General features: G+C 34.2%; 1 pseudogene; it reads right to left on the bottom strand.

The window, feature by feature from the left end:
- LOC109845217 overlaps positions 5267–15049 on the bottom strand; it is a 39788-nt pseudogene continuing 30005 nt past the window's right edge.

Consider the following 15049-nt stretch of genomic DNA (forward strand, 5'->3'; position numbering starts at 1 on the left):
CATTTGCAAATAAAGATTTTCTTTTAAGATTATTTTGCAAATGTGAAACATTATCAAAACAAAACTTTCCTAAGTGGCCATATCTACCACAAACATCACATCTAAAAACATGTGGCCTACTAGAAGCATTTGGCAAATGAGATTTAATTTTTAAATCAAAACAATATTTGGCCAAATGACCAAGACGACCACAATGATCACATCTATACACATGAGCATGCTTATGATGAATAATGGGTGCATGTGTGTGTTCATGTGATGAAGAAGTTACATGAGATGCACAAGAATGATTAATATTCTTATGTTTTTGTACATCATAACAAAACTTAGCTAAATGACCTTGACGGCCGCAAATAGAACACTTGTAAGTTTTGCTATACATGTGTGGATAATGAGTGGATGATTTTGATTTGGTCTTGGCACAAATGTTCATAAGCTTCTTATGGTTATTAATGCATATTTTCAAAGTTGAATCTAAAGATGAAATACTATTTTTCATAAGATTCAAATCTTCATTTTTAGGCACATATGCATTTTTAGAAGTAGAACATAAATAGTCATTTATAAAAGAAGCTGTATTATTTTGTATGTTCTTTACTTCTAACATGGCATTATCTCTTTCATGAGTTAAACTAGCAACGTTTGAAGTTAAAGAAACATGATCCAATTTTAATTTTTCATTGTTTTCTTTAAGGATCACATTTTCATTAGAAATAGTTTCAAACTTAGATGCTAACAACTCATGATCGGATTTCAAAATTTCATGCTTGCTTTGTAAATTAATGAAATCATTTTGCAATTTGTTAAAGGCATGTAATAATTTTTCACTAGCACAAGCAAGTTCATCATTAGGTAAATCATTTATGGTTTCGAACTCGCAAACCTCACTAGGGCTATCGCCTAGTGGCCGTGTGCATGATGCTCCACATGAACTTGAAGCGGGATCCTCCAAAGCTTGTCGGATCGCCTCCAAGTCTCCTTGATGTGCTTCTATAAATATCCATAAGGTGTAAGCACTATCAAAATGAACAAACTTGTTAGACATAGATGAGTTAAAAGCATTTAACAAATATTCTAACAAAATGTTGTTCATAGTAAACATGCGATGATCATTTTTATTCCACTTGGATTTCTCCAAAATGGGCACAATATAAGCATCATCTATAATTTCCCATAAATCAAAATGTTTAGATCTAACAAATAGTTTAAATCTAACACACCATTGGGCATAGGGGAAATTGTCTAATCTAGGAGCAACACTAGAATCATAGCCTAAACAAGATGCATCATTCATATCCATAATTTGTAAAAATATGCAAGCAAGATACAAATGCAATCAAAACAAGATTAGCACAAAAATATAACTTGGATCTTTAACTCAAGGCGATTAGACCTTAAATCAAAGAGCACCAAGCTCTGATACCAATTGTTAGACCCTAGAGGGGGGGTGATTAGGGTCTTATGCTAATCTAATCCGATTAAATGCCAATTAAAACTAATTAATAAGTTATCCTAGCAAGTATAAAATACAACAAGATACGTAAGCTAGGATAAGCAATATGAACAAATGAATATATCCTATCAATGAGATATTACAAATATATGAGCAAGGATATATGAACTAACACAAGGGTAAAATAAACAATCTACACAAGTGATAGGGTAATATGATGAGCAATACACAAAGGCGATATAAGATATGAAAACAAGAATAAGAACGCCAATGCAATCACAAACAAAACGATATGTTTACGAGGTTCGGTCCCCACGACCTACGTCCCCGCTCCTCACCTCGAGGAGATCTCCACTATCACAACCGGGTTTTCTACGTTCACCCGAACAACGTTTACACCTCACAATACAATCACTATGTAATCACACCTCACACACTAAGTGTTGGTCCTAGCCCGTGTCCTCCTCCTCAAGTGCTCGGTTACAACCTCTCCCTAGGCACGTCAACCGACGCCACTCCTCTTGGATTCGACCCCGTCTCTCACCACACACTTCTCTCGGTGTACAAGTGTATTACAAGTGAATCCTCACAATAAGCACAATATAAATCAAATGATTTGTTCTCTAAACAAGGTGAGAACTCAATTAAGCACAACTCTTGGTCACAAACCCACAACCCCAAATTATACTATGTATGTAAATACAATAAGCTCAATAGGTTGTGTGTGAACAGAGAGTATCAATAAAACAATTTAAACTCAATATAGAAATCTAGCTTATGGAAATTAAGATCAAAACAATAAATAGCTAGAATTGAGTTTAAGGAAAACTTCTCTATAGATCAAGAGTGAGAGAGAGATGAGTTGAATGCCCAAACACCAAAGGATGATCTCCTCTTTGCTCTTGTGAAATTTGCTTCACAAACTAAACTCAAACAAACTCTTAAACTCTTTTAAACAAAACTTAAACCCTTGATTAAAAACTTTCTTAAACTTGTTTTAAAAACTTCTTAGATAATTTGAGAGTTGAAGACAATGGTAAACTATTTTAAAACAATCTCTTAGATGGCTTGAGAGTTGAAGACAATGGGGTATTTATACCCTCTCACAACTCAGCCAAAAAACCCCAAGCAAAAAGACAAAACAGCCCCAAGGTAACGGTCAAAAAACTAGCCGTTGGAAGCAGAAAAATCACTCGTCGGTCGACCGGAAAATTCGTCGGTCGACCGAAAATTTTCATCGGTCGACCGTACCGGTCGACCGACAGACGTCTGTCAGCCCAGTGAACTTTTGACCTCAGGTTCGGTCGACCGGTGCGGTCGACCGAAAACGGATAATGACAGAAAACTGAAAACTGTTTTCTGATTTTAAAACGCTGTTTAAAAATATCAAATAAATTCCAAAAAATATAAAACTTTGGGGAATGATTGTAGACATGATAATAAACATGCTACAGTGACTGGTTATCAGAAAGGACTTCCCAAATGAAAAATATCATCATTTTACAAACTAGTCCAAAAACATGAAAATATGGGATACTTGAATTTTGATGTTTTGACATAAACCAACTTTTGAAACTTTGTGAAATGTTTTTATAGACTTAGTAAAACATGTATAAACTGATATTCAAGTCTACAAACTAAGAATACAATATTTTCACAAAATTGCATATTCTATGCAATATATTCAAAACACTAAATATGATTTCATTAAATATAAGCTTGTTAAAGATGAAATCATATATAAGCATGAAACAAAATAGTATTTTCCAATTCTATGCATTTGTTTCATATATAAGCCTGAAAACTATAAAACCAAAAACATATGTATATATATATCACTATATATATATATATGAAAACCAATATAATGTGTGTGTATAGATATTGAGCTTAACGTACTTAACACACATAATATAAAACCTAAACTAAATTACCCAAACCGATCTTGATCTTCAATAAGCTTGACTTGGTACACTTTGCGGATGAAGCTTGAACTTGATCTTTAACTTGAATTGTATGTTGCTTCACTCCACAATTCCGCCAACCTCCATTTGATATCGTCGTTATGGCGCAATCCATCCAACCTCCAACCACGTTGTTTGTCTACAAAACATAGGAATGCACAAACACTAGACAAATAACATTAGTAATAAATTGTTTGTTAAACATCATCAAAATAAGAAGGCCAACAGGCTAGAGTTACATTGAAGGATAAGATGCGCAGGATCTCCAAGGGCAACCTCCTTGGTACACCAAGATGCATCTGTCCATTTGCAAGTATAGTATCGTAGTTAAAATCACTAGGAAGTCACTTGACAAGATTAGAAGCACCTTAATTGCATTTACTACACTTCGATTTTTTCAAATCGGTATATTTAAGGGAAAAATTACAAAATAGACCGTTTTTGCTAATTATTTAGCAAAATAGACCGTTTTGCTAAATAATTAGCAAAATAGACCTCTTTTTTGCCAACAGACCAAAAAGAGGTCTATTTTGTAAAACAGCTCAGAAAACATACGGGACTAGTAGTCTCGTATGTTAATCACGGATTAGTGAAATTTTCTACTCAGAAAACATACGGGACTACTAGTCCCGTATGTTTTCTGAGTCACTAATCCGTGATTAGTTAGCTCTAAACATACAGGACTAGTAGTCCCGTATGTTTTCTGAGCCTTGTTTTTCAAAATCGACCTCTTTTTTCAAAAGAGATCGATTTTGCTAATTATTTTTTAAAGTGGTCTATTTCGCTATATATTTTATAAAAATGGTCTATTTTGCAAATTTTCCCTATAGACTGCTACGCAATATATGATCACTAGCATTTGATTTCACCCCTAGTTGATGGTTTGGATTTTTTTTTTTTTTCAAGCTACATATGAATACAGTAGAAATCATTTAAGCAAAAACATTAAAGCTTGGTGCAATGAGCATAGTGAAAGTAATTACCTGAAAAGTCCAGGAAAATGTGCCGGGAGAAGAAAAAAATTAGACAGCTGGATCTATCTAATCTAAATACCCCACACACACCATCCATAGACAGCTGGGTCTATCGGATCTAAATACCACACGCACCATCCATAGACATTCTTATTTTTGACATTAGACCGTAATCAACTAAGTTGGACGTCCGAGAGGCTTAGCTTTTGGACAAATTTTCAAAACAATTCCTTTTGCAATTTTATTCCCAAAAACGATCCCTTTAATTTTTATTTGTAAAAATCGACCTGGTTTCAGCCTCAGCGCTGAAACCAGGTCGGTTTTTACAAAAAAAGTTCTAAAACTTCATGAGAGTTGAACTCCCATGAAGTTTAGCAGCTTTTAATTAAGCTACTAAACTTCACGGGAGTTCAACTCCCGTGAAGTTTTTTAGTTCAAAAACAAATTTTTTAAACTGTAAAACTTCACGGGAGTTGAACTCCCGTGAAGTCTCGGAACTTTTTTTGTAAAAACCGACCTGATTTTAGCGCTGAGGCTAAAACCAGGTCGGTTTTTACAAATAAGAGAGAAATTGGTTATTTTTTGGGAATAAATTTGCAAAAGAGTTTGTTTTGAAAATTTGTCCCTTAGCTTTTCTTGTATATAGTAGGACCCGCTGGATTAAAGCTTGCTGGTGGCACAAAGGACGATTTCCTCGGCGCCTCTCGAATTCGAGACACCACATCCCCACAACAATTGACCACCTCTTATTTGCTAGAAAACAGTTTTGACGCGCACGAAGTAATTGAAAATATTAACGAAAAATATCACAGATATATTTCCTCAAGTTTAAAGCATTGCAGCATCATTATCCTCAAAGATCAAAACACGTGTCAGGATTATATAACTCGCATCTATGTATTATTAACCTTTGTCCATAACCACGGTCCAACCATAGGAAGTCCACGAATTGATACAATCAGAAAACATGTTTTTTGCAGAGAAGAAAATCCAGGCTATACCTTTGACACGTACATGAAAATATGTCAAAACAGAATACAGTATCTTTCTGACCATAAATGTGATCAAATCAAAGACAGTAATCCTGCTGGTTCAATGCTCTTCAGACCTTCTAGTTGACGAACCATGATTCAAGTCCAATGCAGCAAACCACTGCAATAAATAATAGCAACAAATCTAGGTATTATTAACAACATTAAAATCAGTAATGATTTTCTGAGATCATCAGTTAGAAAAGATAAATATTGCATAAAGGTGAGATGAACGAGATCTACTGCAACGTATAACTTCAAATTGGCATGTTTCCATCAGAAATGCATTACAAAGGCATTTATTAACAGAATGGGTTAGTAATATATGTGATCCTCATGTGCACACGGCAAAATCAAAATTAAAGAACTCAGAATGGTTATGGATTCACTGAGCAAGGCAAAAAAAAAAAAAACAAATTATACTGACATTGTACATGAATAAAACTATAAAAGTCACACGATATTATAAGTAACTAGCTCATTTCCTGTGGGCCTTATACGACTTTCCAAAGCAATGAGTTGAAATGCAAGTGCAAATTCAACAATTTTTTAATGGAAACAAATTATACTAACTGATAAAGAAACAGCTGTTCACATTGACCAGTTCATTTCCTGGTGCTTCACTGAAATGAACTAAGTTGTCTGAGCTTCAAGTAGCAGAAATATAGATTGCAGCAAGTAAAATGGACCTTTTCCATTTATAACATAAATGATAAAGTAAACTGTAAAGTACATCAGACAGTGGCAGGTTGCACAAGCGCTCCTGTCTCCTATGAGGATGCTGTTGAACAATTCATCATAGAGTGATGATTTCAAGATGAATGCCTTCCTTCTTGAGACGTCATCTTTTTTCCAAAATAACATGCATAATAATTCAAAGCATCAATGTAGTAAGAAACCCCTCTGAGACAATGCATGCGACAACAATGGAATACCACCCACCAATACTGTTACTAAAATTTTCGCATTTAAAATACAGCTATCAGGCTATAAAAATTACATATCTGGTCACAACAGCGATGCATCTTTTAGACTTTTTAGAAGTATTCTAAAGGGGGCTGCTGTGGTGGCACCCCGACTGTAGGTAAAGCATTATTTTCTAACAGTAAGCATCTCAAACATGAAACATCTCCCTCCAACATCAAAGATGTCAATTGTTTTTAATATCCCCAATATAGCCGATACATCTAACCGATATATCCTTTTACAAAGCTTGCCACAAAACAATATGGTCTCAACATCATTTACTATTTTTGGCAAGTTCTAAGGGATATATCCCTAACATGGTCGATATATTAGCCGATATGTTGGCCAATAGGCCCCTTTATATGGTTTGTCGCCAAAAAACATAGTTCTACAAAATTCCTTAATGCTTTTTAGTGAAAATTCTAGACTTATGAAGTTTTTAGCAAATTCTATTATGCTCCCTAAACATACATTATTTACACATTTTTGTATGCTTACATTTCATTAAGAATGTTTAGATTACATTTTAGGATATTATGTGATGTATGCACATCGATATGGCACTCGGACATACTACATATCCGCGATATTTCCTTGATATCTGCAATCCGATATGGATTTTGGCCATCAAATATTTTCCCAATATCTGATATTTAAAATCTTGATGATGTCCATGCATGAGATGAAGGGTATTTTAACATTCACAGCCTTATCTACTTTGGAGGTCACGTTATAATTTAAGGTTAACATATAAATTAATTAAGATATGAAATGATTGTTTGATGAATGTAATTTAGGCTTCTTACTTCGCTGATAAATCTTAGTTCTTTCTATGGATAAAAATGATACGGAAGCAGGTCTTAGGAACAAGTAGGTTTCAAGCCTCCATTCCACCACTTACACACTATTTGGTTGATAATTCTGCTAGAATATGTAGTCAATGGATTTTATAGATTAGTTTCACTTTGGTACACAAAGTTTATCCATTTTTCACTTTCATACCCCAAAATATTTTTTTGACATATACTGATAACCCAAAGTCTCAATCCCACTTTTTGAGACTCATATCCGGATTTCTTAGATTTTCTATTAAATTTGTAGAACGTGCTTAGTATGTGATCCATTTAGGTCAAAGTTAACTAGCCGTTGGGGATCCAAGCAACTAAATGTTCCCAATAGCAGAATCACATGCTTAGCATATATGATATAAATCTAATAGAAAATCTAATGAAATGTGGACAGGGTATCAAGGTGAAAAAATAATTGAAAATTTCGGATATCAAGATATTTAAAAAATACATTTGAGTATCAAAGTGAAAAATTAGGTATTGGGGTACAAAAGTGAAAATAAACCTTATATAAATACAAACTTCTTATCTTTTTAGTTAATAGTTTCATCCCTACTTACAACAGTTCTCATGTAGTACTTCTGTCTACCTTGGATTATAAGGATAACAGAAACTCAAAAATGTCTGGTCATGAAAAAACGGTTTTTACACTTATACCGCCAAAATCTATCTTATTTGAAGATTTACCTGGAAACTTTGAATATTTGCTAATTTACCCCTATGTTCTTGATATTGAGTTAAAACACCCCATCTCCCTAACATATAGGGTTTCAAATGATGAATGGATAAAGTAAAATAGCATCCCTCCTCCATAACAAATAGGGTTTTTAAAAATTTAACCCCAAATATCCCCTTTCTACATATTTAACCCCTTAATCTACATATTTGCTAATTTACCATGTGAATTTCTACAAGGGTACAAAAACTCCTATGTCGGAGATGTATGGGTAAATTAGCACATATGCAGATTTGGAACTAAATCCATAAATAGGATACATTTGGGGGTATATATGCAAAAAAAAGAAAAAAATTTAGAAGAGATTGAGAGAGTTTCTTTCGGGTTCCTTGAGGAATATTGCAAGAATGATTATATTTTTGTAATATCTAGGAATATAGAAGTCTCAAATCTCTCTCCATAGATGTAGGACAATTATCAAACCACATAATGCTCGTCTTCGCATTTTTTTACTTTGCTACAGTATATTACTTTTCCCTTTGTTCGAATACTGATTTTCTTGGTGTTTCTCTATTGTCAAGGTGATCGATATTCCCTAGTATGACAAAGGAGATCTAGTTGAGAGATCCGGACAAAGCTTCCGCATCGTTCACTACTTTTCGACAATTGGTATCAAAGCTAGGTTGTTCAACAATTGGTATTTTTGTTAATTGTGTCAACAATTGGTATCAAAGCTAGATCATTACCAACAGATTCATATTTGGAAAAAAGATTGATTTAGCGACATGTCAAAAAGAGGATCTCTGATGGTGAAGCTTGAGATTAAGAAGTTTGATAGTAAGGAAAACTTCAAACTTTGGCTGAGAAGAAAGAAGGTTGTGTTGATTCTACACGACCTAGATCTTGCACTGCTAGGAGTTCACAAGAAGCCGGAAAAGATAAAAGATGAAAATTGGGTTAAGTTGGATCCAAAGGTGCAGAACACAGTTCAACTCTCATTATTGAATGAAGTGGCATACAACGTAATTGAGGAGGTGACCACCATTGGAATGTGGAATAAACTCAAATCTCTATACATAGCCAAGAGTCTATCCACCAACTTGCACAACAGTAGTATAGATTGCGGGTAAAGGTACAGTGGTGTTGAAGCATTTGAACACCTTCAACAGGATTGTGACCGAGTTAACAAAGGGTCAAAGTTTGAAGATGTGAATAAGGTGATGATTCTCTTCCAGGAAGTTATGAACATCTAACTACATTGTGTGTAGACAAGGAGACCATCACATGAATGAGGCTAAAACAATGCTTCTCATGCAAGAGCTTTGGCAACGACCAGGTGCTATTAATGAGTCGAGTGCCAGATTTGTAGAAGATATAGATGGGAGGAGATCTTCATGGGGGCCAAAGTCAAGGGCTAAATGGTGTTTCTTTTGCCAAAGGAAGAGTTACTTGAAGAACGGTTGCTTACAAAGGTAAGAGTAGTTGAAGGGGCAGAAGATGAAAGATGACTATAGTCCAGTCATCATGTGGTGGGAAAAGAGGAAGACCAACGAGCGAACACGTTGACAGCTTCTAAGATCAATGATCAACATGTTGAGGTATTGATGGTTTCCAACAACAGTTCTTACGGTTGTAGGTTATTAGATTCCCAATCGATACACATATGTGTACAGGAAAGCTTATTCGACTCTCCGACCAAAGGAGTTATAATTATTAGATTTGAAATCACAATCAACACATATGTGCACAGGAAAGCTTATTCGACTCTCCGACATAAGAAGTTATGGAGACTGTCCACATAGAGAACAACATGAGCTGCAAGGTTGTGGTTAGAGGAGCAGTCTGGGTAGTCGGAAATTAGTTGCAAAAGGGAGACAAAATCTAATATTATAAGGATGCTTGATTTGAAAGAGAATTGGACCTAATTGAACAAGGGAGTTGTCACCACATACCGTGAAAGGAATTCATCCTGATAGGAAAGAAGTGTGGAGGTGACTTATACTAGGTGTCTGAAAGGAATAGTGTTAGAGATCGAGTTTGGTCTTCAAGGGGGTTTTGCACAAAGAAGAGGGTTTTGCCCTGAACTTGGATTCCTAAGCAAACCCAACATGTGAGTTCAACTTTAGGTGGAGTCAAGAAGAAGCATGCAATAAGTTTAGAGTCGAGCTTAGAGTGTATAATAGGGGTCATGTCAAGTCAATAGAGGGATTGACATCAACCAAGGAGCGATAATAGCTCTGACGAGCCTTTTTTGGGTAAGGGCATGAGGTGATAGATTTCTCTATGAGTTAGATCTCTACAAATTTTATGAGTTTAGTGTAGAAGGTTACATAGAAACGAATTGTCAATTTGTAAACATCACTTTATTCAAGACTAAGCTGGAGATTGTTGGAATTAATCTTATATTTCAGCCTAGGAGATGTTAGCCTAGGAGATGTTAGAAGAGGTAGAAATAAAGCAAGAAAAGAAATGGTGAATAGAAGAGTTAGAAATAAAGCAAGAAAAGAAATGGTGAACTGCAGACCGTGCACTGATCGATCAGACCATCAGTTGGCTCTCTCTGGTGGTGCACTAATCAGATCGCACCCCCCCAACCCTTTTTCAGCTATTTTGTATTATTTGAATCCTGTCCAAGTTAGAAATCTTGTTTGGTGTCATATTCGGGTTTGACCCTATAAACACTGGCCTTTCAAGTCTAAGGTTAGTATCTAAGCCAAAAGAGTGTTGAATATTGTACAAGAGCGGTGTCGTTGATTGTTTGAACAAAGTTTATCCAGATGACGACGAGGCTTTTAGTAAGCATAAAAAAGGGTCATTAAGGAAAGAGGTTGCCATGAATGAAGCAATCTTAATCCAGATATATTTACATTTTCCATTTAAACTAATATAAAGATTTCCATTTGGAAGTTATAAGGTACTACTTGTTTACACTATGAACTAACTAGTTGATTGGTGGAAGATTTTTGGGACCGATGCTCCCGTATTGAGGATGATGATAATGAAAATTTTGAGCTTGACAACTAGCTCCTCGGCTTATGCAAGGAATTGGAGCACTTTTGAGATGATAATTGTCTCTTTTAAGTTTAAATCATATTAATACACATTATAGGCTAATTTGTTCTTTGTAAGTTCAAATTTGTAGATTCATATGAAGAAGAAGAGAAATAGACTAACTCACAAGAAACTATATGATTTAATCTATATCAAGTTCAATGAAAAATTAAAGAACAAACATGCCAACAAGGATAAAAATCACTTACTTGCCTATGACAAGGAAGAAAGATCCTCCGAGTGGTGGATGAATATAAAGCAGTGGAGGTCGTGATGATGAGAGTGATGATGAAGTGTTTGTGGGAAATCTTTACTTAGAGGCAATACGAAGATCTTATAGGAGCTAATCCAAAGAAGAGAAAGAGTGCAAGAACAAAGACATATAGAACAAAGAAAAAATTTGGAGAATCTTCATCAAAGGGAAAGGAGTCCCTTGAAAATGACATAGAAGAGGAAGGGATGAAAACATCGTCCTCGGAGTCCCCGATGCGGAGGCGGGAATGAAGGATATTCCAACTTTTGACTCTAATGACTATTGATTTACTTATCTTCGCTTTATTTTAACTTGGATTTGCTCTTTGGATGTCAATTATGAACTATTCTAATTTTTAGAACTTGGTTTTTTGTTTGATTTGCTTATGTTTCTTTATGGATGTTGACTTAACTACTAAATTCCTAGTTCGTGATTTTTTAAACTTATGATTACAGAACAATCATGTCGATGATTCTTTATTCTTTATTTTGTTATGTGCTTGTATGCTATTCTATTTTTACTAATAATATTTTCTCCTTTTAGAGGTTATGCACTCAGACGGTTCCATTACGCGATCGAGAAGCAAGTTTCAACAATTTCTTAGTGATCCTGAACATGTGTTATTCACATTTTTTATGTTAACATTTCATTAAAATGCTTAGAGCCTTAGATTATATTTTATGACATTATATTATCTATGTATACTCACACTCTGATTTTTACTACTTATCCTCGATATATCCCCTATAACCGCAATCCAATATGAATTTTGACCATTCGACATATTTCCGATAACATATATTTAAAATCTTGCATGTCAGAAAGGTAAGTTTGTAAAGTCTTCATTCAGATCGAAGAACATTGTAAGTAATACTAGACTTCTTTAATTGACTCATATGGATTTGTTTGGACTGAGTCTTGATGGTAAAAGATATATTTTTGTTCTAGTTAAGGACTATTCACGATTCATATGGGTTTACTTTATAGCCAATAAATCACACTTTTTTAATCTTTTGAAAAAAAAATTCAAAACGTGCTCAAAATGAAAAAGAAATTTTAATTGACACTATTAAGAGTGATCATGGTGCTCAATTGAAAATGCTTTCTTTGAAAATTTTTGTGCTACAAATGATATCGCACACGAGTTGTCTTCTGCTAGAACGCCTCAGCAAAATAGGGATTTAAGAAGAAGAATCATACATTACAAGAGATGGCTAGAACCATGCTTAGTGAGTATGCATTGCTAAAGTTCGTATGGACAGAGGCAATAAATACATCTTGTTATATGAACAATAGTCGCAACTGGACCGATTTTGGAACCTTTCAAGCTATGGTTTCAAAAATCGGCAAATATTTCATATTTTCATGTTTTGGGTGTAAATGCTATATCTAGAATATGAAACATCGTTTAGCGAAATTTGATCCAAAATCTGATGAATGTTATTTCTTGGGATACTCCTTTAATAGTAAGGCTTACCAAGTTTCTAATAAACGGACAAAAATTATTGAAGATGATATCCATGTAAAATTTGATGAATCCAATTCTTAAATTTTGAACAGAGATGATGATGACATGGAAATATTTGATATCATAAAGTAGACGGTCCTTGAAGCTACAAGCCTAGATGAACAAAATGAGTTAAAAGAATAACAAGGATGAATTCGAAGAGGAGAAACTAGCTTACAAGTCACCAACTGAGTTAAACTTCAAGAAAGGTTAATTGAAGGAGCTTGTAATTAGAGATCCCCCGAAATGTATACAAACTCGTCCATCTCTTAGGAATTTTGTGCTAGTGTGTGCTTCATATTTGAAATTAAACCAAAGAATGTTGATGCTTTAAAAGAAGAATTTTGGGCCTTAACCATGAAAGAGAGCTTAATCAATTTATTAGGAATAATGTTTAAACATTAATTCCTCGACTAAAGAATCACCCAATTGGGAACTAAATGGGTGGTTAGGAACAAACCAGGTAAGCTTGGTCGTTAAACTTGAAATAAAGCTAGACTTGTTGCCCAAGGATATAACAAAATTAAGGGTATTGATTATGATGAGATTTAGACTCCAATTGTCAGATTAGAAGTTATTATAATTTTGTGTGCATTTACATATTTTAAGGATTTTTTACTATACCAAATGGACGTCAAAAGTACTTTTCTCAATGGCTTTCTAAATGACGAAGTTTTTCTGAAACAAGCTCATGATTTCCAAAATTTGCTTTTCTAAAATCATGTTTTTAAATTGATAAAAGCTTTGTACAGTTTGAAGCATGTACCTCTTGCACAATATGATCAACTTACTAATCTTCTTTTGGAAAAAAATTTCAAAAAAAGAAAAGAGCTAACAAAACTCTTTTTATAAAGCATGATAATTGAGGTCTTTTGATTGTGCAAATATATGTTGATGACATTATCTTCGTGCTATTAACAATCTTTTATGTCAAGACTTTGAGAAAGCTATGCAGGATGAATTTGAGATGAGCTTGGTTGGTCAATTGAAATACTTCCTAAGATTTCAAGTGGAAACAAAAGCAAAGAAAAAGTTTTTATCTCACAAACCAAGTATGTGAAGGAGCTTATGAAGAGATGCGACATGGAGAATGTTAACCCGACAAATACACTAATGAGTCCATCAGCAAATATTAGAGATGATGAGAGCGACGTCTCAATTGATAAGAAGAAAAATAGAGGTATGATCCATAATCTTCTATATCTTTCAGCTTCTCACCTTGATATCATGTTTTTGGTTTTTTACGTATGCATTTTCAATCAGATCCGATAGAGTCATATTAAAGTTGTAAAAAGAATTTTTTAATATTTGAATGGCATAAAATCTTTTGGTTTATAGTATTCATCTTGTTAGGTCATCCCATAGTTTTATGGGCGAGTAGGAAACAAAATTGTGTTGCATTGTCCACAACCGAAAAAGAATACATTGCGTTAGAAAGTTCTTGTGCACAAATTTTATGGACGATGCAAACCCTAGAAGATATTGAGCATAAGTTGATGAAAGCACCTCCCAAGTGTGATAGCAAAAGTGCAATTACTTTGAATGATAACCTCGTACACCACTCACGCACAAAGCACATAGATATCCGATATCATTTCATTCGTGATCATATAGAAAAACAGAGTATTTGCATTGAGTTTGTGACCACCGATCATCAATTAGCTAACATCATCAAACCTCTATCTGAAGAGAATTTTTGTCATCTTAGGCAAGAGTTAAGCATTATTTTCATGGATGTCTAGTTAGTTGCTTCGAGCTTCGATAGATATATTTCCTTGTATTATTGTCATATGATAAATTTTGATAAATGGATATTATTTACATTATTTGACAATACATATGGATATTTCCCCATAAACTGTGTATGAAAATTTTTGAACGTCAATTTCTATGTATAGTTCATATATTATTCGCCTTTACAAATTAACTTATATGTTATGGTGGACATTAGATTACTTTTCATCTATAGGCATGTTTCATGCACCATGTGGTGGTACACACAAATATTGGAAAGTAAGCTAAAATGTAATCATGAGTTATATAATGCTTATATGTGATAATAAGGGAATATGCAATGTTCTGGTACATAAATAAAAAAATGAAAAATGTAGTGTTGTAAAACATGCAAATAAATTTTCCTACTCCATATAAAAGACAGTCATATCTACAAAACGAGTGTAGTAAAAGAGGCCAATGAGCACACTCTAGTAAAAATGTATTAAAAAGAGCATGTCTCAGAGGTATCCATCCAATACTAAATAGTGAAATGTTAGTGTTACACTGATTAAGCTCTAATGTATCATACAAGTTCCTCGCGTTACTGTTT

The sequence above is a fragment of the Asparagus officinalis genome, chromosome 6 (genome assembly GCF_001876935.1).
Source record: "Asparagus officinalis chromosome 6, Aspof.V1, whole genome shotgun sequence".
Taxonomy (NCBI): domain Eukaryota; kingdom Viridiplantae; phylum Streptophyta; class Magnoliopsida; order Asparagales; family Asparagaceae; genus Asparagus; species Asparagus officinalis.